General features: G+C 46.7%; 2 non-coding genes across 2 annotated transcripts; one reads left to right on the top strand and one right to left on the bottom strand.

Annotated features, from left to right (window-relative positions):
- Positions 1-9935: 9935 nt before the first annotated feature.
- TRNAV-CAC lies at positions 9936-10008 on the bottom strand. Its single transcript has one exon. It is a non-coding gene; the product is annotated as a tRNA-Val (tRNA).
- A 4817-nt stretch (positions 10009-14825) lies between these two features.
- On the top strand, positions 14826-14897 carry TRNAE-UUC. Its single transcript has one exon. It is a non-coding gene; the product is annotated as a tRNA-Glu (tRNA).
- Positions 14898-24245: the final 9348 nt, after the last annotated feature.

Genomic DNA, 24245 nt, shown 5'->3' on the forward strand with positions numbered 1-24245 from the left:
CCTTTGGCTCAGGTCATGATCCCAGGGTCCTGGGATTGAGTCCCACATCGGGCTCCTTGCTCAGCGGGGAGCCTGCTTCTCCCTCTGCCTGCCTCTGTCTCTCTCTCTCTGATAAATAAACAAAATCTTAAAAAGGTATATTCTTAGGATTAAGTGTTTAATGATGTATCTAAAAGATACGTAAATGGAGAATGGGTTGGCAGAGGACAACTGTGCATGCATGGACACTCGTTAGGAGTCGTCTGCAGTAGTTTGGGTGAGGGATGATGGTGGACTGAAACAGGATGAGAGCAAAGGAAACAAGTGAATTAGGCTTAAAAGTCTCACCTGATCATTTGGTCCACCTTGAGGTGTTAAGTCACAGCAAGCACTGATATGATGGATAGATACAGGTACAAAAGGTTTAGAGCAAAACCAAAATTAATCTATTTCCCCTCCTGATCCAAATGTGTTCTCCAATTTTATTTCTTAATACCAAGGCTCTTTCTAGTGCAGTCTAATATTTTGACATAAGTAGTGGCTCACGATTTACTCTTTGTACTCAAATATGCGGGATGGGGGGAGGTAGCATATTTTATAACTGATCTAACTTTGTTCCTAAGCCTCTGTCCCACAAGATGGGGAGAAATAGGGGAAATTGTAACTGTCCAATTTAAGATCTCTCAGTTTCTTCTTGTTTTTCATAGTAGTGGTGATTGTGTCTCCAAAGAGACCACATCAGTATCTCCCATCCCATAAGCTCTTTTGCAGTGTGACCCCAAGCATCTACCCTTCAAGAGTTGGAGTCTGTTTCCTTTCCCTTTGAATTCTTGTTCCCTTTCCCTGTGACTTGTTTCGACCTATAGAATGGGATGGAAGCACTAATATGTAGCTTCTGGGGTACAAGCCTTAACAGATCTGTGGCTTCTGTCTGCCTTGGTTGGAATGTTTCTTCTTGGAAGTCAGTTGCCTGTAAGAACTCCAGTCACCTTGCCAGAGACAGAGGCCATGGTGGAGAGAAGCCTAAAGCTATCTTGAATGTTCCAGCTCAAGCCAAGCTCCCATCAGAATAGCCCAGCTGAGCCCCAGCCAATCAAAAGAACCATGAGAAATAGTAAATTATTTTAAGCCACTAAACTTTGAAGTGGTTATATAGAAATAGATAACCAAAACATAGTGTTTTGGGGTTAACTCAGTCCCTCTTGGTAAATATTTGGTCTCTCGTCACTCCTCTTAATTTTTCATGAAGGTTGTAGCATGATATTCCACACCACCTGCCCTTTTTTTTTTCCTCCGAAAGATTTTATTTATTCATTTGAGAGAGAGAGAGCATGAGTTGGGGGGTGGGGCACAGAGTGTGAGAAGCAACTCCCTGCTGAGCAGGGAGCCCAATGTGGGGCAGGATTCCAGAACCTTGGGGGTCACGACCTGAGCCGGAGGCAGATGCCTGAGCCCCCCAGGCACCCCACCACATGCTCTTCTTAAATGTGATGTTGACACTCCTCCCATTGAGTGGTGGAGTCTATATTCTCTCTTGTATTAGGGTGGGCCTCTGACTAAGGTGTAAGTGATACAGAGTTTAAAAAAAAAAGATGATCTCCTCTGCTTGATGCTCTTGGGATGCTCTCTCTTGGAACCCAGCCACCCTGATGTGAGGAAGCAGACCCTATGGAGAGGCCACGTGTAAGTGTTCCCACTGGAATGCAGCCAACAGCCAGCCTAACCTCCCAGCATGTGAATGAGTGACTCCAGGTAATGCCAGCACCAGCCTGTTAAGTCACCGCTAGGCTCTGTCTTCCCGCTCAAGTCCCAGAGATTTTGGAACAGAAACTGTCCCCCCTCGACTCTTTCACAGTTCTTTTTTTGTTTTTTAAGATTTTATTTATTTATTTGACAGAGAGATAGAGAGCACAAGTAGGCAGAGTGGCAGGCAAAGAGGGAGAAGCAGACTCCCCGCTGAGCAGGGAGCCCGATGCAGGGCTCAATGCGGGGCTCGATCCCAGGACTCTACGATCATGACCTGAGCCGAAGGCAGACACTTAACCGACTGAGCCACCCAGGCGCCCCTACTCTTTCCCAATTCTTGACCCTGGAGTGGTTTGTTACACAGCAATAATCAGAACATTCCGTCAAGGTGGCGTCCAGGTGAATGAGGAACTGTCATGGTAGCAGAGAAAGGCAGACAACCTCAGCTCCCTGTGGCTGGCCTCGGGGACCTTACTGCTCTTGGCTGTGTTGGCCTTGTCCCTGGGGACTTTCTGCTGAGTTGCAGCTGTTCTGCTGGGCCTTTTGGAGTCTCATCCTGACAGTAACTAATTCACCCATTTTCCTCTAGTTGCAAAGTCCCTGCCCAACCAGCTGCTCTGTCTCATTCCCTTGTTTACAAAAGACGTTTGTTCTTATCTAGGTGTCTTCCTGTGGAAGGAGATAGGAGTCCAGTCTTCAGAAGCCATTCTTCTCTTCCTTCCCCCAAAACTCCCACTGTGGCTGGATTAGCTGGATAGCTGGGTGTTTTTTAATCCATTTCCTCAGGAGCAGGAGGACCTGATTCCTTCCAGCACCGGCCCCACCGCAGGGTTTCACGGGAATATTTGGGCATGTCCTGCAAGGGGTGTAGGAAGGAGCAGCAGCATGCATTGCTGGCACCCCGACCTCAGTCTCCTGCAGGTTTCCCCGCCGCCTCACCTTGTAGTCAGAAGGGGCGAGCCACCTCTTCCAGCGCAGGGCAGGGGCTCACATTCATTCCCTTGTCTGACTTGGACCTCACAGCTGCCCTCTCCAGGGACCCCAAGACAAAGTGCATTATTTGTAGGGCTGATCTCTCCTGATGCTCCAATTTAAAAAGGGATTTTTGGACAATCAGTATAAATGACCAGAGTTTGGATCTTGCCCATGCATCGCTAGAATGGACCTCCTGCATGTCCCTTTACAACTTTATTATTTCTTCATCTGTTGCATTTTGATGGTGATTATCTCCTAAGATTGTTAAAATGATTAAATGACTTTGTAAATCACTTAGCCTGATACAAGGTAAATGTAAAACAAAAATTAGTCACTATGATTAAAAAATGTATATTAGCAAATTCAAGACTCTGCAAGCTGTTTAGAGAACTGCTGCACTCTCCTAAACCAGACTTTCCCCCGTTGCTCCGTCCATAGAATCCTTTTAAATAGCACACCTATATCAGAGGGATCAGGGCGGTTTAGGGTGGAGACGGAGGAGCCGAGCGAACGGGACCGGGCGGGACACGACCACGCAGGAGTGCCGGGTGTCCAGGTCTGTGGACCGCCACTCCCCTCGGGACGGGCCGGGTCCCTCCCGGCGCCTGGGCCTGAGCCACGGACGCCTGCAGAGGCAGCGGGGCTGCGGACTGGGACCTGCCCCTTCTCCCCATCCCAGCCACGACAGCCGGCTCTGCTCTGCTTCCCTTCCGCGGCGTGTTGCCCGTTTCGCGTCACCCTGCTCTCACTGCCGGGAACCGACACCAGCCCTTCCCCACCTTCCGGTCGTGACTCAGCCTCACTGACGGGAAGCCTACCGACCCGCGGGGGCGGGCACCCGAGGGGGAGCGGGGGTGTCCGCGGGCGGCAGGCGGGCGGGGCACGGGCGTGACCGGGGGCGGCGGGGCGGGGGCGGGGCGTCCGCCGGAGGGAGGCGGGGCCGGATGTGACGAGGGCGAGGGAGGCGGGACATCCGCGGTGGGAGGCGGGGCCGGATGTGACGAGGGGCGAGGGAGGCGGGACATCCGCGGTGGGAGGCGGGGCCGGACGTGACAGGGGTGGGGAAACGGGGGCGTCCGAGGGCGGGGACGTCCCCGGGCTCCGGTCGTTGGGCCCGCTCGAGCTTCCGGGGAGCCCTGGGCTCGCTTTTCTCGGAGCGTCTCTGCTCGGATTTGGGTTTTCCGGGATGTTTGGTTGGGCTGGCGAGGTTGGCTGATGTGCAGGGTCGATGTCCCAGGGACGACTCTCTTCCGTGTCCCTGGGTGTGACTCGCGCGCCAAAGGGGTCAGGGATCAGGCGTAACTTGGAAGGCCCCGGGAGGAGGAAGGCGAAATCCCCGTGTGACGAATTAATTTTGGGGAAATGAGCGTTAACGTGTCCCTGTTTATCTTTGTAATGAAAATTTGCCCATAATCTCGCCTTTACCTGACTAGGCTGCTCATTTTCCATGGTACCTCATGTCTTTTTAATCATACTTGACGTTTATATTGCACTGACCTTTAGTCTATTTTTATTTTAAAAACATTTGACATTTTTTGGTAGATAATATGTGAACGTAATAAAGACAATTCAACCATTAACATATAGGCAAGGAAAAGTAAGTCTCCTTTCTGGCTCTGCCCTCAGTTCCCCATTCTCTCAGAAGCACCCACAGCTACGTTTCTTGTAGGTACTTCATGGATAATTTATACATGTGGCTATTTATATGTGCATATGATATGGTTTGAAGTAGGGTTTGGGAGCCAGCGGCCAAGGAAGAATTCTTGAGACAGTTTTGGTGCAAAAATTTGGTTTTATTACAGCACAGGGGCAGGAGTCTAGGGCAGAAAGAGCTATGCTGGGATTGTGAGAAGCAATTGATTTTCTATTTTGGAGTTGGGGGAGGTAAAGACAAGGGGAAGTGTCAAAAGAATTTCTCATATGTTAAAGAAAACTCAGCATCCTGGAGGCTGGCTATTGTCAAGCTAAGGTGGTTTTTCTCTGTAGCAAGGCATTAACAAGTTTGGGAGTTCCTGGGGCAACGTTATCCTCTGCCGGTCTCAAGTATTTGTCAATGTTATAAGGAAATGTAATTTTATCTACATTTCTTTTGCCTTTGTTCTCCACATCACCTACATCTATTTTCTCCACTTTTCCTTACCCAAACACCACACATTCTACACACTGCTCTGCGCCCAAGTCTTTTTCAATTAACATAACTTTGAGCCCCTGAATGAGTCCAGAAGTGAGGCGCTGTGCAGGATGCTATGGTTGGGCTTTAAGGTACTTCCAGCTTTTTGGCAATTTCGGCAGAAGGCCCAACTATGGGAATTACAGATGCATTTCTGGCCTTTACCATGCACTGGCTGTTTCCAAACACAGGGGAAAAGTTTGTCTAGTCTTCTAACTCAAGTTGGGCAGGATCTTGATGCCTGAGACTCCTCACTCAGCCAGATGGAGCCCATTTCCCCAGCAGTGGGCGAAGCTCTTGCCTGCAGTACCGAAACTAGAGGAGAATTACTGGCTTGTGTAGCCTCTTTGAAAGCAAAGGCTGCTCTGGGGCCCTGAGGCCTCCACCCAGCCAGACCTGAAGGAATTGACAAAAATTCTTGGTTTTGTCACAAAAACGAATTCAAGGACAGACACGCAGCACAGTAGATGGGTAACAGAAGCAGGAAAGTTTATTAAGGCAAAAGTACATTCTCGAAGATAGGAGAACAGGGAAGCTCAAGAGAGCGAGCTGCATGCCCTGGTGGTTGGGTTTCTATCTTTTATTAGCAGTTGTTAACTAGGGGGCAGAATATTTATTACTTGGGGTGGGAAGCAGGGTTTCGCCCTTTTTCTTCCTTATTTTATCAGGGGTTTCCTGTCACGGCATCTGCCATCTTGGGCCTGTCTGGTTTGATCCGGCTTCTTGAGGAGGGCTGCCAGGACAGGCCTCTGACCTTCCCAGTAGCTGGCCTGGACTTCCTCGCTGCTGGCTTCTGGGTCTCTTGTTAGAACAGAACTAACTGCCTACGCTAACATGCAGACTACTCCTTTCAGGGCCCCAAACACGTGTGACCCAGCCATTTTCTTATTTCTTAGGCAAGTCTTACTGATTCTATCCTGAAACGCTTCAGAAGGCTCATCATACTTTCCTGGGACCTGGGGTGACAGCAGCCTGGGTCCTGCGTCACAGCAGAGAAGGGAGCAGGGCGAGAAGACCACTGAGCTTCCTGCAAGTTACCTTACAGCTTCCATAGGAAGCCGTGGACTTGTTTGCCCCCGGAAGCAAAGTCTGTCTCCCGTCCCTGGATTTCCCATTTGTGTCTGACCAAGGATCAGACTTTGGAAGATCCTGGCTGGTCTGGGTGGTACAGGCCTGCCACCCTACTAATTCTTTGTACTCTTCATAAAGCCCTGAAATCTTCTGAGCAACAGGGAAGGGCTCTTTTCAAGGTCCACAAAGCTCTGAGGAATTTGCCAACGCTTCTCTTCCTCAACTGGCCCAGCTTTCTGGCATCTACTCAGAAAGGAGCTAGGGGAATGGGTAACCAAGGAATGCTAGAGTAGTTGGTCTGGAACAAGGGTGAGGGAGAGCCATCAATCACTTTGGGCTCCAGATAGAGACAAAAGCAGGGTCACCAGAGGAACTGTAGTTATTCTTTCCTCGCTGCTATTTGGCTGTAGTGTCTCTTTCTCAGATGCATTCTCTGCCCTGTTGTGCGACGCAGGGAAATGCATTTCCCCAGCCTTCCAGCTCTCAGCAAAGCGAAAGCCAAAACTTCTAGTGTGTCTTACAAGGCACTCTACTGCCCTCTAGCTCTCTCTGATCCAGTCGCAGGGGCCTTTTTGCTATTTCTGGAATACAACAGCTCCTGCCATGGGACCTTTGCACTTGCTGCCCCTTGCTGCTGAGTGCCCAGATATCTACAGGGCTAGTTTCCTACTTCTTTCGGATTTTAACTCAAAAATCACTTTCTCAGGGGCCCTTCTTTGGCCGTGCTATCTAAAACTTCCTATACACGCGCCCCCCACATGCACGCACACCACCAAACATTTCATATCCTGCTGTTCTCTCTTTCCCCTTAGTACGTATCATCACGGAATACACTATGTATTTTATCTTGTTATTGTCTGTCTCACCCACTAGAATGTAAAGTCCACGCGGCAGGGATTTGTTTTGTCTCTCTTTTTGTCATGACCTAATCCCCAGAGGTCAGAACAGTACCTGGCATTTAGGCTCTCTCTAAATATGTGTTTAATAGAGAATGTATGATGGCATTGTTTCTGATAGCAGGGTGTGGTATCCTGACAGCCTGGTATCCATCATAGAGGAAAGAAAAGTAAAGTGGGCGGATGCTCACTATAAAATTATTTACAGCAGTTAGAAACAAAGGACTAAATGTGCAGACAACAACATGAGTAGACCATGAAGTCACAGTGCCAAGTGCAAAAATTACACACAGAACAGCTGCACATTTTACAAGGATACATACACACACATCCAGGATACATATCAAACACATTAGCTGGGGGTGGGAGTAGGGAATAGGGATAAAAGAAAAGAAATTAAGACCCCCCAAAATATTTTGTACTCATCCAGGTGGATAGAGGACAATGAATTGAGATTAACACTGTACGTGAGGTCCACCTAAAAATTATTTAATGTTGTGAGTATATATTTTGTTTTATACAAACCTTTTTTAAAAAAGATTTCTTAAAATTAAAAACAATTTTTTTAAGTAATCTCTACTCCCAATGTGGGGCTCAAACTCACAACCTCAAGATCAAGAGTCCCATGCTCTACGCAATGGAGCCAGCCAGGCGCCCCTGGTACAAAGTTTTTAATAAAAAACTTAAAAATATATATTTATATGAGTATCCAGAACAGCCTTCAAATATGTGTTGTTTTTTTTTTTTCTGAGAAATACTAAAGCAGGGGCGCCTGGGTGGCTCAGTCATTAAGCGTCTGCCTTCGGCTCAGGTCATGATCCCAGGGTCCTGGGATCGAGCCCCGCATCGGGCTCCCTGCTCCGCGGGAAGCCTGCTTCTCCCTCTCCCACTCCCCCTGCTTGTGTTCCCTCTCTCGCTGTGTCTCTCTCTGTCAAATAAATAAATAAAATCTTAAAAAAAAGAGAAATACTAAAGCAATTTTTAACAGCTATGTTAAGGCATGCTTGACAGGCAAGTGTATGTATTTAAAATGTACAAGTTGTTACGTTTTGACACATGTATTGACCTATGAAGCCATCTTTCAACTCCAGGGCTGACTTGCCCATTAAGCAACATAGTCAGACACCTATGAAAATGCTTTAGTTTATTGTAAATTTAAAAATGCTTTAATTCTTAAAAAACGCTTTTAAATTCAAAGAAAATAATGAATTTTTATGTTAAAGAAAATATTTTTACATATTGCTATTCATCCTTATACCAACACATTTGTAAAATATTTTGATATTGATATATTTTTAAAGGCTTTTAATATTTAAAAATATATATAGATATATTTTAAGATTTTATTTATTTATTTGACAGAGAGAGACACAGCAAGAGAGGGAACACAAGCAGGGGGAGAGGGAGAAGCAGGCTTCCCACGGAGCAGGGAGCCCGATGCGGGGCTCGATGCGGGGCTCGATCCCAGGACCCTGGGATCATGACCCGAGCTGAAGGCAGACGCTTAACGACTGAGCCACACAGGCGCCCCTAAAAATATATTCTTATGAAGGAAGTGGCCCATGAAGGTCAAAGTGCCTATGATCAATGACAACCATAACACAGCTGGCCACAATTAAGATAATGAACATATTCACCACCACCCCCCTCCCTTAAAATTTCTTTGGGCCCCTTTTTAATTCTTATCACCTGCCATTCTCCTCCCACTTCCAAAGCAACCTCTGATCTGCTTCTGTCATTACAGTTTTCATTTTCTATAATTTTATAATTTTCTTTTTTGAGATTTTATTTATTTATTTGAGAGAGAGACAGAGAAAGAGAGCAGGGGAGGAACAGAGGGAGAAGAACAAGCAGACTCCACGCTGAGTGCAGAGCTGGACTCCTGGGCTTGATCCTAGGACCTTGAGATCATGACTAGGCCGGAATCAAGAGTCAGGCACTTAACCGACTGAGCCATCCAGGGGCCCCCATTTTCTACAATTTTATATAAATGGAATCATACAGCACTCTTTTTTGGTTGGGCTTTCACTCAGCATCATTATTTCGAGATCCATGTTGTGTGTATCAATAGTTCATTCCCTTTTTGGGGGGTGGAGAGTTGCATGGGGATACCACAATTTACCTTCACCTGTTAATTGTCATTTGGGTTGTTGCTAGTTTCTGGCCCTTACCCATAAAGCTGCTATGAACTTTCGGGTACAAGTCTTCATACCTGCATTTGCTTTCTTTCCGCTTGGTAAATACCAAGGATTAGAATGGCAGAATCATATTGTAGTAGTTTAACTTTTAAAGAAACTGCAAAGTGGATTTTACGTTCATACCAGGAGTGAATGTGTGCATCGGTTCCTTCACATCCTTGACAGCCTGATACGGCAGACATTTATAATAACGTGTAGTGGTATCTCATTGTTTTTAATTTGTCTTCCTCTAATAAGTAATGTTGAACGCCTTTTCCTATGATCATTCGTTCATCTATCTTCTTTGGTGACATGTCTGTTCAAATTGTTTGCGTATTTTGGGGGAGGGAAGGGTTGGATTGTGAGAATAACTTTTTAATTAGAGGAAAACATAGCGTTTCCACCTGATGGAGAACCGAGGGCCTTAGGATTCCCCGTGGGGAGGGACTGAGAAGAGGGAGGGAGAAAGGAGATCACGCTTGTTGACCGAGAACGGGCTGGATGGTGGGAGCTGAAATGGTGAAGAGAAACCAGGAAAGGCAGGTTAGGTGGGGGACCCGGCTCCTCGGTCCTGCGGGCCACCCGCCGAAAGCCAGGCGGTCGGCCCGCCCCGGCTGGGTCCCCGCACAGGTTGGCAGATTGCCCGGAGGAGGCGCTCCGACCGCGGCCAAGCCGGAGCAGAGCCTGACCGCGGGCCTGGTCCTCGGGGGTCCGGGTCGGAACCGAGGGCTTCACTCGCGGAGCGGCCGGCGTGCTTTCCCTCTCCGGGGCCGGAGAGGGACACCGCAAAGGAGGCGGCGGAGGGCTGCGAAGGCGCCCAGCCCCCTGCCCACCCGCCTCCTGCCCGGGGCGCGCGGCCGTCTCCCGCGGGCTTGGCGCGTTGGGCCGCAGGACCCCAGCGCAGCGCGCAAAAGGGACGCGTGTTCCCGCCCGGTTTCGAACCGGGGACCTTTCGCGTGTGAGGCGAACGTGATAACCACTACACTACGGAAACGGCCGGCAGCCGGCGCCTGGAAAGCCGCCTTGCCGCTGGGCGGCTGCGAGCCGCTGGCCGGACTCGATGGCGCCCCCGCGGGGAAGCTCCGGGCCCGCGCGGGCTGGGGCGGGGGGCGCGCGGGCCGCGCCCTTTCCCGGGCCCCGCAAGGCGCCTGCAGCACGTGCGGGCGGGAAGAGACCGGTGGCGGCGTGGCCGCTTCGCTCCGAAACAATAAACACACACCTGGCGTTGGCCCAGCACCGGATTTAGAAGGCCCTTGCAGAGGAGACGCTCCGTTTTCTCTTTGCCGTGCCTTTCCTCCCGTGGGTCTCCGTTACTGCGGCCGCAGACGCTGCACCTCTGCCCACGCGAGGTGCGGGAGGCCCCCACCCCCGCCGGTCCCCGCCAGTCCCCGCCCGGGACGCCGGCCGGGCTCCTCCAGTTCAGCTCCGTTCTGACCCTGGGCGCTCGGGTCGCGCCAGGTCCCACAGGGGAAGGGCTCGGTCCCACGTGGCACCCCTTCCCCCTGCAGGCACCTGTCCTGAGTGCAGGTTGTCACCTGTGCTTGGGACCAACCAGCTATAGATCAGAGGCTCCCATCACCTCCTCCTCCGGCTTGATAAAGTGCTAGAATGACCCCCTGAACGCAGGAAAACAGGTTACCTACCAGACTATCAGTTTGTTATAAAAGGATGCGACTCCGCCACAGCCAGACAGGAGATGCAGAGGGCAGGGAGGGCGGGAAGGGGTTTCCACGGGTTCCCCAGCCTGGAAGCTGTGCAGACCCCCTACCTCAGGGATTTTGTGTGTGGAGGCATCTCCAAGGAGGTACGATCCATTATTAACTCGATCTCCAGCCTCTCTCCAGAGGAGGTAGGGGGTGTCACTGAGCTTGCCAAGTTTCTAATCCTAATGGTTTTTCTGGTGACTAGACCCCATCCTGAAGCTATCCAGGAGCCCACCGGGAGTCACCTCATTAAATCATAACACACGCCTACCCAGGAAATTCCAAAGGATTTAGGAGCTCTGGGATAGGAACCAGGTCAAAGAAGAAATGTGAGAACAAAAGATCCTCCTACCATCTTTCTTTCTTAGGAAATTACAAAGGTTTTAGCTCTGGCCGGGGGCCTGAGGTGAAGACCAAAGTATACATTTGTTGTTATATCTCAATATCACATTACCGATGCAGGGTCTCTCAGACACTTGGCATATTTGGGCTGGGCGCCATTATTTTACAAGTCCTAACGCTGTTTAGCCAGACAGATACCAGCATGTTCTCTTTCTGTTGGGGGAAGGGAGGAGTGGGGGCCCTCAGCAGAGACCAAAACTAAGACTTAGAAAGTTGGAGAACCAGTGAGGGCAAACTGAAACGTAGAGGGCAGCAGGATAGTCACCTCAGGAAAGGCTGTCCAGGAATTGGGATCAAACCACTGAACATTAATTAAAAGCTGAAGGTGGGGCGCATTAAGCGTCTGCCTTCAGCTCAGGTCATGATCCCGGGGTCCTGGGATCGAGCCCCGCATCGGGCTCCCTGCTCGGGGGGAAGCCTGCTTCTCCCTTTCCCACTCCCCCTGCTTGCGTTCCCTCTCTCGCAAATAAATAAAAATAAAATTAAAAAAAAAAAGCTGAAGGTGGCAGCCAGCAGGACCCCATATGCTCAGTAGCGTGGCTCCCCAGGTAAGTCTTGTCCAGGTGCTTCCCACAGAGAGGTAAGGTTGTGCTTCGCGCTCAGCCCTGCTGGGCCCAGCACCCAGCGCTGTGATCCTGAGCCTGGCAGCAGGACAGACGCGGCTGATTCCAGAAGCCAGACATGGAAATCATCACTTCGTAACTTCGGGAGCCCAGAGCTTCGCTTCATCAATCCCAACGCCCCGCTCCAGTGGAAAGCCACTGCTCCTTCACCCAGAGTTGAGACCCGAGTCGAGAATTGAAGTGGACCCTTCGCTTGGACTGAGGCAGGGGGCAGCTGGAGTGGGGCGGGGGGGAACTTCCATCTGCGGGCGCCTTAACCTGATGACAACAGCCTCTCAGCAGCCTCTTCAGTAAGCCTTAGTTTCATTACTTCTCACTGAAATATATTTTAAAGGTAAGAATGCTGATCATTTACTCAAAGGTGTAAATTAAGCATGGCAGTGAGCTCCTAGTCCTTCTAGCTGTCAAGAGAGACAAAGGGCAGAGTCAAACACCCAGTTGCTAGGCTGGTCAGCACCCGAGGGGCAGGGAGGCTGTGAAGATCAAAGATGCCCATCCAGTAATTCCAAAATGCTTCCCCCACCCCACCGGGAAATCACTGATCTGTTATTAAACTTTCACTTGGAAACATGCACAATATTTCAGATATCCGCTAACTCTAGAAAGGTTCTGTCAATAGAAGCACAGTATTAGTAATCATGAAACTTTCTCTCACTTTGAAATCCTAAAAATAGTTAAAATTAGAGTTCTAGGTGGCCCGGTAATTTTACCCTTTTGGCCTTTCCACGGGTGTTTAAAGTGCCCCGCAGGGCAGTCCAGCGCCATGCAAATACACGTACTGGGCTTGCAAGATCTGGAATGTCACACTTAATCCCTTTGGATTTCTTGTAAAGCAGGAATGTATTTCTATATGGTAACTAACTGTTTGATTTTACTTGTAAGCTAGGAAATAAGAGGAGTTAAACAAAAGTGATGTGGTAACAAATGAGTTAAATCGCTGGTGAATTAAATCCTAATCTCCCATGACAGATGGGAATAAATCACCACTATGCTAATGAGGAAGGAGATGGGGCTTTTCATCAAAGTCAGTTATCTCCTCATTCTAGTTTGGGTCCAACTAGCTACAAGGCTTTGATTCCTCTTGTGCCCTAGCTCCCGGGAGACCACCAGTGTCCAGTCCCCTGCCACAGAGAGAGACCAGTATAGGAGTGGCAGAAGGTGGAAATGCCAGAAACATTGCCGGCTTTCCACCTCTCCCCCGCCCAAGTCCACGTGCACCCCGCAGGATTGTGGTAGGTGGTCAGAGACAGTCCCTCTTCCCACCTGGACGCAGAGGTTGCTGGGAGGTGTGAGGCTGCCATGCCCTGCGTGGGAATGGGCGAGCAGGGGTGAGGCTGGGCCTTGCAAAAGCAATAGGTCAGCAAAATCCAACTGCAGGCTCTGGAGAGATGTCTGTCCTGCTCAGCTCCTGCTGGATGAAAGGGCAGTAGGTGACTGCAATGAATCAACTGTCGACCTGTATCCTACAGGAAAAGCAAAAGAGCAATCAACTGGGTCCAGGGCCCAGCTGGACACCTGCATGGGAGGTGTAGCCTGGGGTCCCCAAGGTCTTCGGCTGCTTGATCAAGCCCCAGAACAGTGAAGATGGGTAACAAAACCAAAACTCGAACTCCAGCTGGGATGTTTGAGAAAGAAGCCGTGAATCACGCTAATACAAATGTAGACCCAGAAACTCAACTTACCATCTGGTACTAGGATCATGAGTTGTGCGGCCCAGTGGGAGATAAGAACGTGAGCCTCTTGTTCAGAAAGCAACAAGAAAAGTGCTGCTAGAGTTTGTGAAGTATAAAGCTTTTCCCCTTCTTCCGTGGCCTCCCTCCCCACTTGTGGTGTTTTTTAATTTGCTATTTAATGTCATTCTATGTAAAGAAAAATTAAAATAATTAGGATGAATTTTGCCAGTTATCATTAGATTGTGCAAGGCCCAGTTTTCATCCTCTGCTTTAGCCTGAGCTACCTGGAGTCAAGCTTCTATCCTCCTCATAGGCCCTTGGACTTTGGCTGGTGTCCAAGATTGAGCAACTGCCAATATGCAGAACACGTCCCATTTACTAGCTTATCCTGCCAATCCGTTGACGAAAGGGAAACACATTTCCTGGGAAACTGCTCTCATCATGCTCTCTGTTCACTCTCCCTCGCTGCCTCAATTTCCCCTTAAAAGTTGCTGCTAAGCTCTGCTTACCCCTCCCTGAGAAAGAAACACCTTTTGCTGTTTGATGTTGAGATATTTGCAGATTTCTGAGATTGGAGCATCTTCTTCTATTGCAATAGTCTTTTTGAGAAGTCTCTCCTTATCTAAGTCCAGATTTGTTTTTAGTTGACAGTGCAAATATAAAAGCATTTAACTCATAGGCAGAATCACTGAAATCACACAATCCATATTTCATAGCTCCTAAGGGCACATGATTTTTTGTCCTTTCCAGAACAGTGGAAATGTTGCACAGAATTAACTCAACTGTTCTTAGTTTACTTCTAAATACACACATTCTACCATTTTCTACCTTCAGCTTGCTGGGAAGGAAGGAAGGCGTGAAAGGAAAAGGAATTCTGGGTTGTGCTGTCTTTGCCTTTCCTTCTGTGTCATTGTTTCCACCATAAGTGGTTGGTTAACACCAGAAGTTACGTAAGACAGGATATGATAGGATTTCTTGGTCGTTGGTTTTTCTTAGAACACCATTGTCTTCTTTTTCCATTTGAAGCAAATTCTGCTTGGAATGGAAAGTGTGGCCTCTGGGCTGGAAGTTTATTCCGTGACAGAGGCAAAGTGCATACTTTAGACTCACCTTAAGTCTCTGAACTCCCACTGCGTGGTGGGTCCATCCGGAATCCTGTGTTCATGGAAGGTAGCAAATACCGTATACAAATGGGCAACAAGGAAGGTGAACAAGAATATTGCTCGCATCTTCTCTGCCCATACGGAGGCTCCATTGTTCCATTGGACTCCAGTTACAAAACACACCTTCAAAAATTATTTACAATTTCAAGGACGTTTTTCAGACATCCCCCCAAATTCCTAATGTATGTTTGAATCAGTCCCAAGATCTTTTGTCAGGAGGTGCTGCCCAGCATTGCTCAGTACCCCTTCCCTGGTGGTCTAGTGGTTAGGATTCGGCGCTTTCACCGCTGCGGCCCGGGTTCGATTCCCGGTCAGGGAAGTCTGTTTTCTTTCTCATCACCACTGGGGTTCTACTGTTGCTCGGAGCAACTCCATTTTCACCGAGGCTTGTTTCCGCGCATCCCACCAGTCATCTGGTCCTGAGGTATATTGGTATGGAGGGAACAAGGTACGTGTGAAGAATGAGACATTCCCCTATGTGGATTCAAACTCGCCTCTGCCTCCCTCTATTGGAAATTATGGGTTAATTTTTGTCCCTATGAGAAAATTTCTACATGAAACAGTGAGTTATATCAAATGACTCTTACATCTGTTAAGGTTTGCTTGGATAGGCACGGTTTCAATAATGGATGTAATGTTTCCCCCATTCATTGAAACCCTGTTATATTCCAGAGGTGTAGACAACTCAGGTCATTTTACCAGATCCTCTGCCTTTTGGTCTTTTGTAAAAACAAGAATGTTATTTCTATATGGTAATTAGTTCACTTTACCTGTAAGACAGGAACTATCACAAATAGATGAGGGCTGATCCTATTAAAGTAGTAAATTACATGACACCAGTCTTTGGCTCCCCAGTGACTTCGTCCTGAGGTTCTCAAAACTGATTTCAGGATCACCCGGGAAAAGCTTGAGAGGCCTGCGGGCTGCGCGAGCCACCGTCTTCATCTGAGGATCCCCGAGCTTGGCCTTGGCGGGCAAGAGTCAGCAGCCACGCGGGCACTTGCTGGCCTGGGAGACTGAGCGCCCTGCGCTTTGACTATGTAGCCAGGCGGCAGGAGTCGCAGCAACTACAGAGTATTGATGGTGGTCAGAAGGGGAAAGAAAAACGGAAAACCTGCTTCCCTGACCGGGAATCAAACCCAGGCTGCAGCAGTGAAAGTGCCGAATCCTAACCACTAGACCACCAGGGGATGGCACAAAGGACACACGGGGAGCATCTCCCAGAGGAGTAAGATCTTAAGAATGATGCAGGCACCTGTTAGAGACCTTTAGAAATGTCTGGAGAATGCCGTGAAGTGGGTGTGTGGTGCTGGATGCAGTGACTGCCACTTGGGTCAGGGGGTGGAAGGAGACTTCAGTGGCAGAAAAGTTGCAACAAATGTTGTCACAGGTCAAGCCAAGGAAGAGGATAATTTTTCCTACATTTTGTCACTGCCTTCCTCTGACCGCAAGCGTTTCTCATATTTCTTTCTTTTTTGCCCCCCTCATTCCTAAAATTTTTGTGCCTGTCCCACTTCTATAGTTTCCCCATGGTTGACGCAGAAAGACATGTCTCTCTTTTGCTCCCTCCCCTCCCACAAAAGGATCTTATTCCTCATCTCCTCCCACTAGGGTCCTCTGCGATGCAGAGGGAGGAATACTCAGGGCCAATGGGACAGGCCCACCTGGAGCTGCACCCCTCTTCTAGGCCCCGCTCTGTCATTTGGGACCTGGAATGACCTGCACAGATGCCTGAAGTTTGGTTAGGGCTCTCTGCCCATCCGTGTGGCGGAGGTGGATTAGGCCTCCAGTGTGTGCAGGTGAGGATCAACAGGGGGCCAAAGGAAGGCTGTTTGCAGGGGTTTGAGCAGCTCCTGGTAGTGGGAGGTGAGGTGCCCACACACCTGCACTAGACCCCTCTCCGTGCAGGAAGGAGCTAGAATTGAGAGGAGAGGGTCCTCCCTGAGCCACTGTCCTCAGGCACAGAGCTCTGAGGAGTCCCACAATTCTAAATGCAAATCTGGCCTCATAGGTCCTTAAGAAGGTCTTTTTGTCAAGGTAGGTGGAAAGATCTTACTGTATTTTACTGTTTATTAGCTCAATGGATAAATTTAAAATATTTAGACATATGGTATGTGGCCCTCCATTTGTGCTATTCCCCACAGCTCAAATACTAGGCACAGCTACTTCTCTGAGCTTCCAGGCCCACTCCTGTATAGAGCTGTCAGCTCCTCACCCCACCACTTGGATCTAAGGTCATGCTCTCCCAAACTGAGTCATCTTTCTCCATTCCCCCGCCCAGGAACTGTTCCCCAGGCCCCACCCCTGGTGAATCACAGCACCCTTGGAAATAAACTCAGAACCTTTGCCATCCACCATATCCGTTAAGCATACAGCCCTTTCTGTTTGGACCTCTGTGGCTCTCCCTCTAGGAAGGACACTGCCAAGTTCTTTGGGGAGTGTTTTCACCTCAGCAGCTCAAGCAGCTCCCATGTGGTTTGAAGGCAGTGGGCTAACAGGTAAGCATTTTCTCCTTCAAATTGCATTCAGTAGCATGAATATAAAATATAAAAGAAAATATAAAGCCGTTTCTGTTTCCTGTCATTTGAGGAGCCCTCAGATTTTCTGCTAGGAGTTAATGAGAGGAGGGAGAAGGGACATGCATGGAAGATGTATTAGAGTTCTCCAGAGAAACGGAACCAATAGGAGATTTACATCTATAGCTCTATTTGTCTCTAAGGGTCACGTGGTTATGGAGTCCCAAGACCGGCAGAGTGAGTTGGCAGGCTGGAGACCCAGGAGAGGTGATGGTTTAGTTCCAGCTGGAGTCTGCAGGCCTGAGAACCAGGGGAGCTGCTGGTGCAGTTCAAGTCCAAAGACCAAGGCCAGCAGGCTTGAGACCCCGGAAAAGTGGATGGTCCAGTCCAAGCCCCAAAGCAGGAAAAACCCAATGTCCTGGTTCAAAGGCAGTCAAGCAGGAGGAGTTCTCTCTCACTAGAGGGAGGCCATGCAGTTTTTTTTTTTTTTTTTTTTTTTTTGTGGAAGGGAACTTGTACCTTTCTTTCTTTCTTTCTTTCTTTCTTTCTTTCTTTCTTTCTTTCTTTCTTTCTTTCTTTCTTTCCTTTTTTTTTACTTATTTGACAGAGAGAGACACAGTGAGAGAGGGAGCACAGGCAGGGGGAGTGGGAGAGGGAGAAGCAGGCTTCCCGCCGAGCAGGGAGCCCGATGCGGGGCTCAATCCCAGGACCTTGGGACCATGACCTGAACCGAAGGCAGACGCTTAACGACTGAGCCACCCAGGCGCCCCGCGTGCAATATTTTTATTCTATTCAGGCCTCCATCCGATTGGATGGGGCTCCCCAACATTAGGGAGGGCAATATGCTTTATTCAGTCTACTGATTTGAATGTTAATCCCACCCAAAAACATCCTCGCAGAAACACCCCAAATGATGTTTGACCAAATATCTGGGCATCCCATGGCCCAGTCAAATTGACCCATAAAATTAACCATCCCAGAAGGGGACACCTTTTACTAAGCACACAGAAGAGAAAACCGCCTTGGTTAGGCTTCAGTTTAGGATCATTGCTTTTTCAGAGCTTCTGCCTCTCTGGGTATGGAACGAAGATGCTTTCATCTGGTCACATAACAGGGATGAATTAAGAAAGAAAAAGTCCCTCTGGCAGAGAAGCAGCAGGGCTGGGGAAGAGTAGGTTAGCAACACACCTCCCCTGGGGGACTTGAACCACCAATATACTGATTTATGGATCAAACCTGCTGACCATCAGACTTCAGGGACCATGCTGGGTTGTTTTTTTTTTTAATGTAATGCATATAACATAAGTTTAGCTTTTTTAAAGTGAACAATTCAGTGGCATTTAGTACATTCTTAAGGTTGTGTGACTACCTTCACTATCTAGTTCCAAAACACGTTCATCATCCCAAAATAAAGCCCCACATCCATCCCCAATGAGCAATTATTCCTCAGTACATGCTCCTCCCCGCTCCTGGAAGCCATCAGCTTGCTTTCTATTCCTATGGACTTGCCCCTTCTAGATATTTCATATGCATGGAATCACACAATATGTGATTTGTCTCTGGCTTCTTTCGCTTAGCTTATTGCTGGAGTTCATTCAAGCTGTAGCGTGGATATTTCACTGTATGTATACACACGTGTTTTTCATGCATTCATTGGTTGATGGACATTTGGGTTGTTTCCATCTTTTGGCTGCTGTGAATAGTGCAGCTATGAACATTCATGTGCAAGGACTCATTTTGAGTATCTGGTTTTAATTATATTGGGTACATACCTAGTAGTGAAATCGCTGGGTCATTTGCATTCTCACCAGCAACGTTTGGTGGTTCTAATTTCTCCTTCCTGCCAACACTTTTTATTTTCTATTGTTGTTGTTGTTTTTATTTTTTTATTTTATTTATTTATTTTTAAAGATTTTATTTATTTATTTGAGAGAGCGAGAATGAGAGAGAGTACATGAGAGGGGGGAGGGTCAGAGGGAGAAGCAGACTCCCCGCCGAGCAGGGAGCCCGATGCGGGACTCGATCCCGGGACTCCAGGATCATGACCTGAGCTGAAGGCAGTCGCTTAACCAACTGAGCCACCCAGGTGCCCTGTTGTTGTTGTTTTTAAAATGATAGCAATCCTAGTGGGTATGAACACAACACTACACATGTACTAGAATGACTAAAATTAAAAAGACTCATGATACCAAACAAAAAAGAGGAATTCCTATATGACTCCATTTACGTAAAACTCTAAAATGCCAACTAATCTACAGTGACTATAAGCAGATCAGTATTTGCTTGAGATGCACAGGTCAGTGGGGGCATGACTTAGTGAGGGGCAGAAGGGAGGCGTTATCGAGGGCTATAAGGAAATTTCTGGGGGTGATGGATATATTTATTATTTTGATTATAATGATGCCTTTACCAGTGCATACATATGTCAAAATATCATACTGTATATTTTAAATATGGGCAGGTTGTTGTATGTTAAATAATAAACTGTTAAAAAAGAAACAAGGTGGGGGCGCCCGGGTGGCTCAGTTGGTTAAGCGGCTGCCTTCGGCTCAGATCATGATCTTAGGATCCTGGGATCGAGCCCCACATTGGGCTCCTTGCTTGGCAAAGAGCCTGCTTCTCCCTCTCCCTCTGTCTGCCACTCTGCCTACTTGTGCTCTCTCTCTCTGTTAAATAAATAAATAAAAATCTTAAAAAAATAAACAAGGTGAAACAATTTCTTATATCCCTTTTGGAGGTCACTGAAGTCTCTTCATTTTAACCTGTGCCATAAATTGAAAATGTAGGGGACTGATTACACCATTCTCTTTTAAGGAGACTTTCTAAGTCTAAATTTCTCACATCTGTCATGAAGTCCCAAGTCATTAGCAATGCAGATTCCCAGACGACAACAGATGACCATTAACTGCTATACAGCCGACATTGGGTTGTTAGATTCTCTTTCCAGAATATTCACAATATCTTGCCTGCCTTTTACCCCAACAAAGCCCTTTCACCATTTCAGATACCCATATATTTCTGTTACTGATATCTAAATTTTAGTGGTCTTGGATATAAACAGTATAAATAAACTTAGCAAATTAAGCAGAAAAAGAATTAATTGAGAGGTTATTAGTGGATCATAGATTTATGAGAATTAACAACCAGACTCAGATAAAGGGAATAGCCAAAGGGGAGCTAGGAGGCCAGAAATAGAGCCAAACTCATGCCAAAGAAAGAATCTGGTAAGGAAACCATAGGAACGGTCAAGACTAGATATTGACTTTGACTTTCTGGATAAATGAATTCTAAACTGTTTATGATTCTACATATGATTGGCCCTTGAATCAGAATCTAGGGAAGTAACTTATAGCCCATTGAACTAAGATCACATATTAAAGTAGAAAATGCCTCCACTTTATCTTCTTTAGAGGAAAGAGGGTTCCCGACCTCATTCATACTCAAATTCATATTCCCCAAGAATTGAGGTCCACACAATAAGAAAGATCTACTGCCACTGGTTTTGATCTGGGGACTAGATTCCCTTGATTTGTTTCCCTTAGTAGGTGATATAATCCCATCTTATATTTATTGGTGTTACAGATACTTAAGTTTGCTCATTTCAGTGTAAGATAACTTTTTTAAAAAAGATTTTATTTATTTATTTGAGAGAGAGAGAATGAGAGAGAGCAAGCACATGAGAGGGGGGAGGGTCAGAGGGAGAAGCAGACTCCCCGCCGAGCAGGGAGCCCGATGCGGGACTCGATCCAGGGACTCCAGGATCATGACCTGAGCCGAAGGCAGTCGCTTAACCAACTGAGCCACCCAGGTGCCCCGTAAGATAACTTTTATATAATTATATTATTTAAAAATATTTTACTATGTGGTCTGTTTTCTTTGTTGTATTTTCTTTCTGTAAATTCAAAGGTTTAGCATCTCTTTTTATCTCATCCAGTGTTTATATATGAAAATTATGATACCATATAGATCTTTTAACTCTATTTTTTTTTTTTTGACAGTGTGGGTTGACTTCTGACAAAGCCTCTTTCCTTGACTGAACTGTAGTCAGATTCCTCTAAGTCCTCTTCTTAACTTGGCTTTGACCTTGGCTTCAGTCTTTGTCCTTGTCAAGTCTGCATTGCCCAGTTTTTAGCAATAATCCTGGGAGGTCCATTTAGAGAAAATCTCCCACTCTTGATATCTGATCACATTGGCCAACCTTGAGCAAGAATTCATTTAGGTCAGTTTAGCCAGAATCCCCCCTTAGCTGATATTTTCTTTTAGTAATTTTGCATCTACTAACACCCACTCTACTCTTTGGCTCTAAGTCCCTACTTGTTGGAATTGAGCCCAGTCCTATCCTGAGGTTCTCTTTTCCCCTGTTGCAGTAGTTCCTGAATACAATCTGCTCTTGCTGCTTTGACCACTGTTCAGGTCTGGTTTTTCTTTGACACTTCCCAACCTGAACTATGAAGAAATTAACACACTGCCACTTTCCCCAGAGCTCCTCTCTTCCCCCGTCACACTTCAGATGAGCTTTAATATGATGGTAATTGTATGAGTTTGTTGGGGCTGCCATAACCAAGTACTACAGGCTTAATACAACAGAAATGTATCTGCTCACAGTTCTAGAGGCCAGAAGTCCACAACCAAGGTGCTGCAGGGTCATACCCTCCTTGACACCCATAGGGGAGAATCCTTCTTTGCCTCTTCCTGACTTCCCTGCAACCCTTGGCCTTCCTTGGTTCATAGCTGTAACATTCCAATCTCTGCCTCTGTATTCACAAGACTTTCTTCCCTGTGTCTCTGTATATCCTCCTCTTTTCTTATAAAGACAGTAGTCATTGGATTAGAGTTCACTCTAATAAAATATGACCTCATTTTAACTTAATTGCATCTGTAAAGATCCTATTTCCAAATAAGGTCCCATTCATAGGTACTGGCTGTTTGGAATTGAACATATCTTTTTGGGGAATACATTTCAATTCACTATAGTCATAATCATACATTTTAATTTTTTTAGTTTTAGTTTTCTGTTTTATTGTATTTAAAATATACATATTGGCAGTCAGCAATGAAAAGTGAGGAAATCACTGTACTTATCCCCATCAACTCTCTTGATCCACCAAACTTAAATGAAATGGAATCTAGTATAAATCTAAACCTATAGGTAACACAAGTGCACAGTACAAAAGAGTATTTAAAAAAGAACCCAAATGTTTCGTAGACCCTAATATGGGATATAATAATACCAGGGCCTTTGAAATCAAATGATTCCCCTCATTTCCCCCAAAGGTAACTACTATACCTGTATTTTTCTCTTTCTCTCTGTGCTTGAGTGGCTTTTGACCAGGTTCTATTAACTGCCTAGAATGAGATGGGAAGTAGTCCTCCCCTTTTTCTTTTCTAGTCTCTCAGAGATTTTGTGTAACATGGAAGTTCTGTTTCTTGAATGGCTGGTGGGAATTACACCTGAACCCTGACTTGTAGAGTCCATGAGCATAACACAGTTGACACTGTTTTCTGCCACTGCGGTTAGTGTGGTTTTTATATACAGCCCTAGGTAATCGGAATGGAACTTGGTGCCTGGAAACGGAATGCTGCCGTAACCATAGCTGAAACATACGGCGCTGTTTGGAGCACTGGCTGGCGGTCGGGATCCTGACGGCCCTCAAGAAGGCCGACAGTGAGGACTTCAGGTGAAAGGAGTATATTATTGGAAACCAGACAAAGAGGCACCCTTGTTTTGTACCATTGGAAAGTACCTCTGCACTGTTTCCCGTAGTAATGTGAAGAATAGAAAACGTACCTAGTGAATCCAGGGATTAGCTAAATAATTTTCCATAGAGAGCGCTGAGGAGCTGTTTGGATTCTTTTAGATGCTGTAGGGGACCAGAATATGCCACCCCAAAATATGCCACTTTGGCATAAAGATTATTTTTTTAAGGATTATTTTAAGCTGGAGACAAATGAGCATCAACAGATGCAGAAAGATAGGTTTCCCAGAGTTCCCTTATCTGACTAAAAGCAGAAACTTCTGAAAATTGAGGACTCCTGTAAGTCCCCTCTCCTGGGGAGGTTTTATAGCCATGAAGAAGACATAAAGTGGGGCACCTGGCTGGCTCAATTGGTAGATCACATGGCTCGATCTTGGGGTTGTGAGTTCGAGCCCCATGTTGAGGGTAGAGATTGCTTAAATAAACTTAAGAAAATCTTAAGAAAAGAAGAAGACATAAAGTCAGTTCCAAGAGGAACCTGCACAAGCAAACCTTACTCTATTAATTTGCTCATAGATTTACCATCCCCCAGTTTGCTGCCCTTGAAAAGGAAAACCCCTTTCCTTTGTCTTCTCATTTCTGTACACATTTATTTTTCTTTTGTTAAGATGCTATATAAGCCCAAGTTCTAACCACGCCTTTGAGTTACTCATCATGAGGTTTCTCCTGTGTGATGTAAGCTGCATGCATTGATAAACTGTTTTTCTCTTGGTAACCTGTCCTTTGCCAGTCTTGATCTTCCAGGGCCCCAGCCAGAGAACCAAGAGGGTATAAGGAAAAAGAATTTTTCCTCCCCTGCACTGCGTATAACAATACACTAGAAAAGAGAGATGAGCTAAAGGACTAATTACTCAGTTTTCAATTGGATATTGGAGGAAATTTCAAGGTTTGGGACAGATTCCATCCAGAAAATGCTTCAGAAAGAAAGAGTGGGCCAAAGAGATAAAACCCAGGTACTGTCAGCAAAACATGGTTCCAGGAGAAAGATGAAGCTAAAGCTGTATCTGTAGAACTCTTTGTTAAGACCTCAAGAAGACTGAAGTAGTGCCTCACAGACTCTTTCAGACAGAAAGGAGGCATTCCTTTTATTTCATTTAATTTCATTTTCTTTAAAATCAATTACCCTATAGTGTATTATTAATTTCAGAAGTAGAGTTTAGTGATTCATCAGTTGCATATAACACCCAGTGCTCATTACATCACGTGCTCTCCTTAATGCCCATCACCCAGTTACCCCATCCCCCCACCCACCTCCCCTCCAGCAACCCTCAGTTTGTTTCCTAAAGTTAAGAGTTTCTTATGGTTTGTCTCCCTTTCTGCTTTTGTCTTTAGTTTTCCCTCCATTCTGTGTTCATCTGTTTTGTTTTCTAAATTCCACATATGAGTGAAATCATA

This window comes from Mirounga leonina, unplaced genomic scaffold (genome assembly GCF_011800145.1).
Source record: "Mirounga leonina isolate KUSES-001 unplaced genomic scaffold, KU_Mleo_1.0 Mir_154, whole genome shotgun sequence".
In the NCBI taxonomy this organism is placed as follows: Eukaryota; Metazoa; Chordata; class Mammalia; order Carnivora; family Phocidae; genus Mirounga; species Mirounga leonina.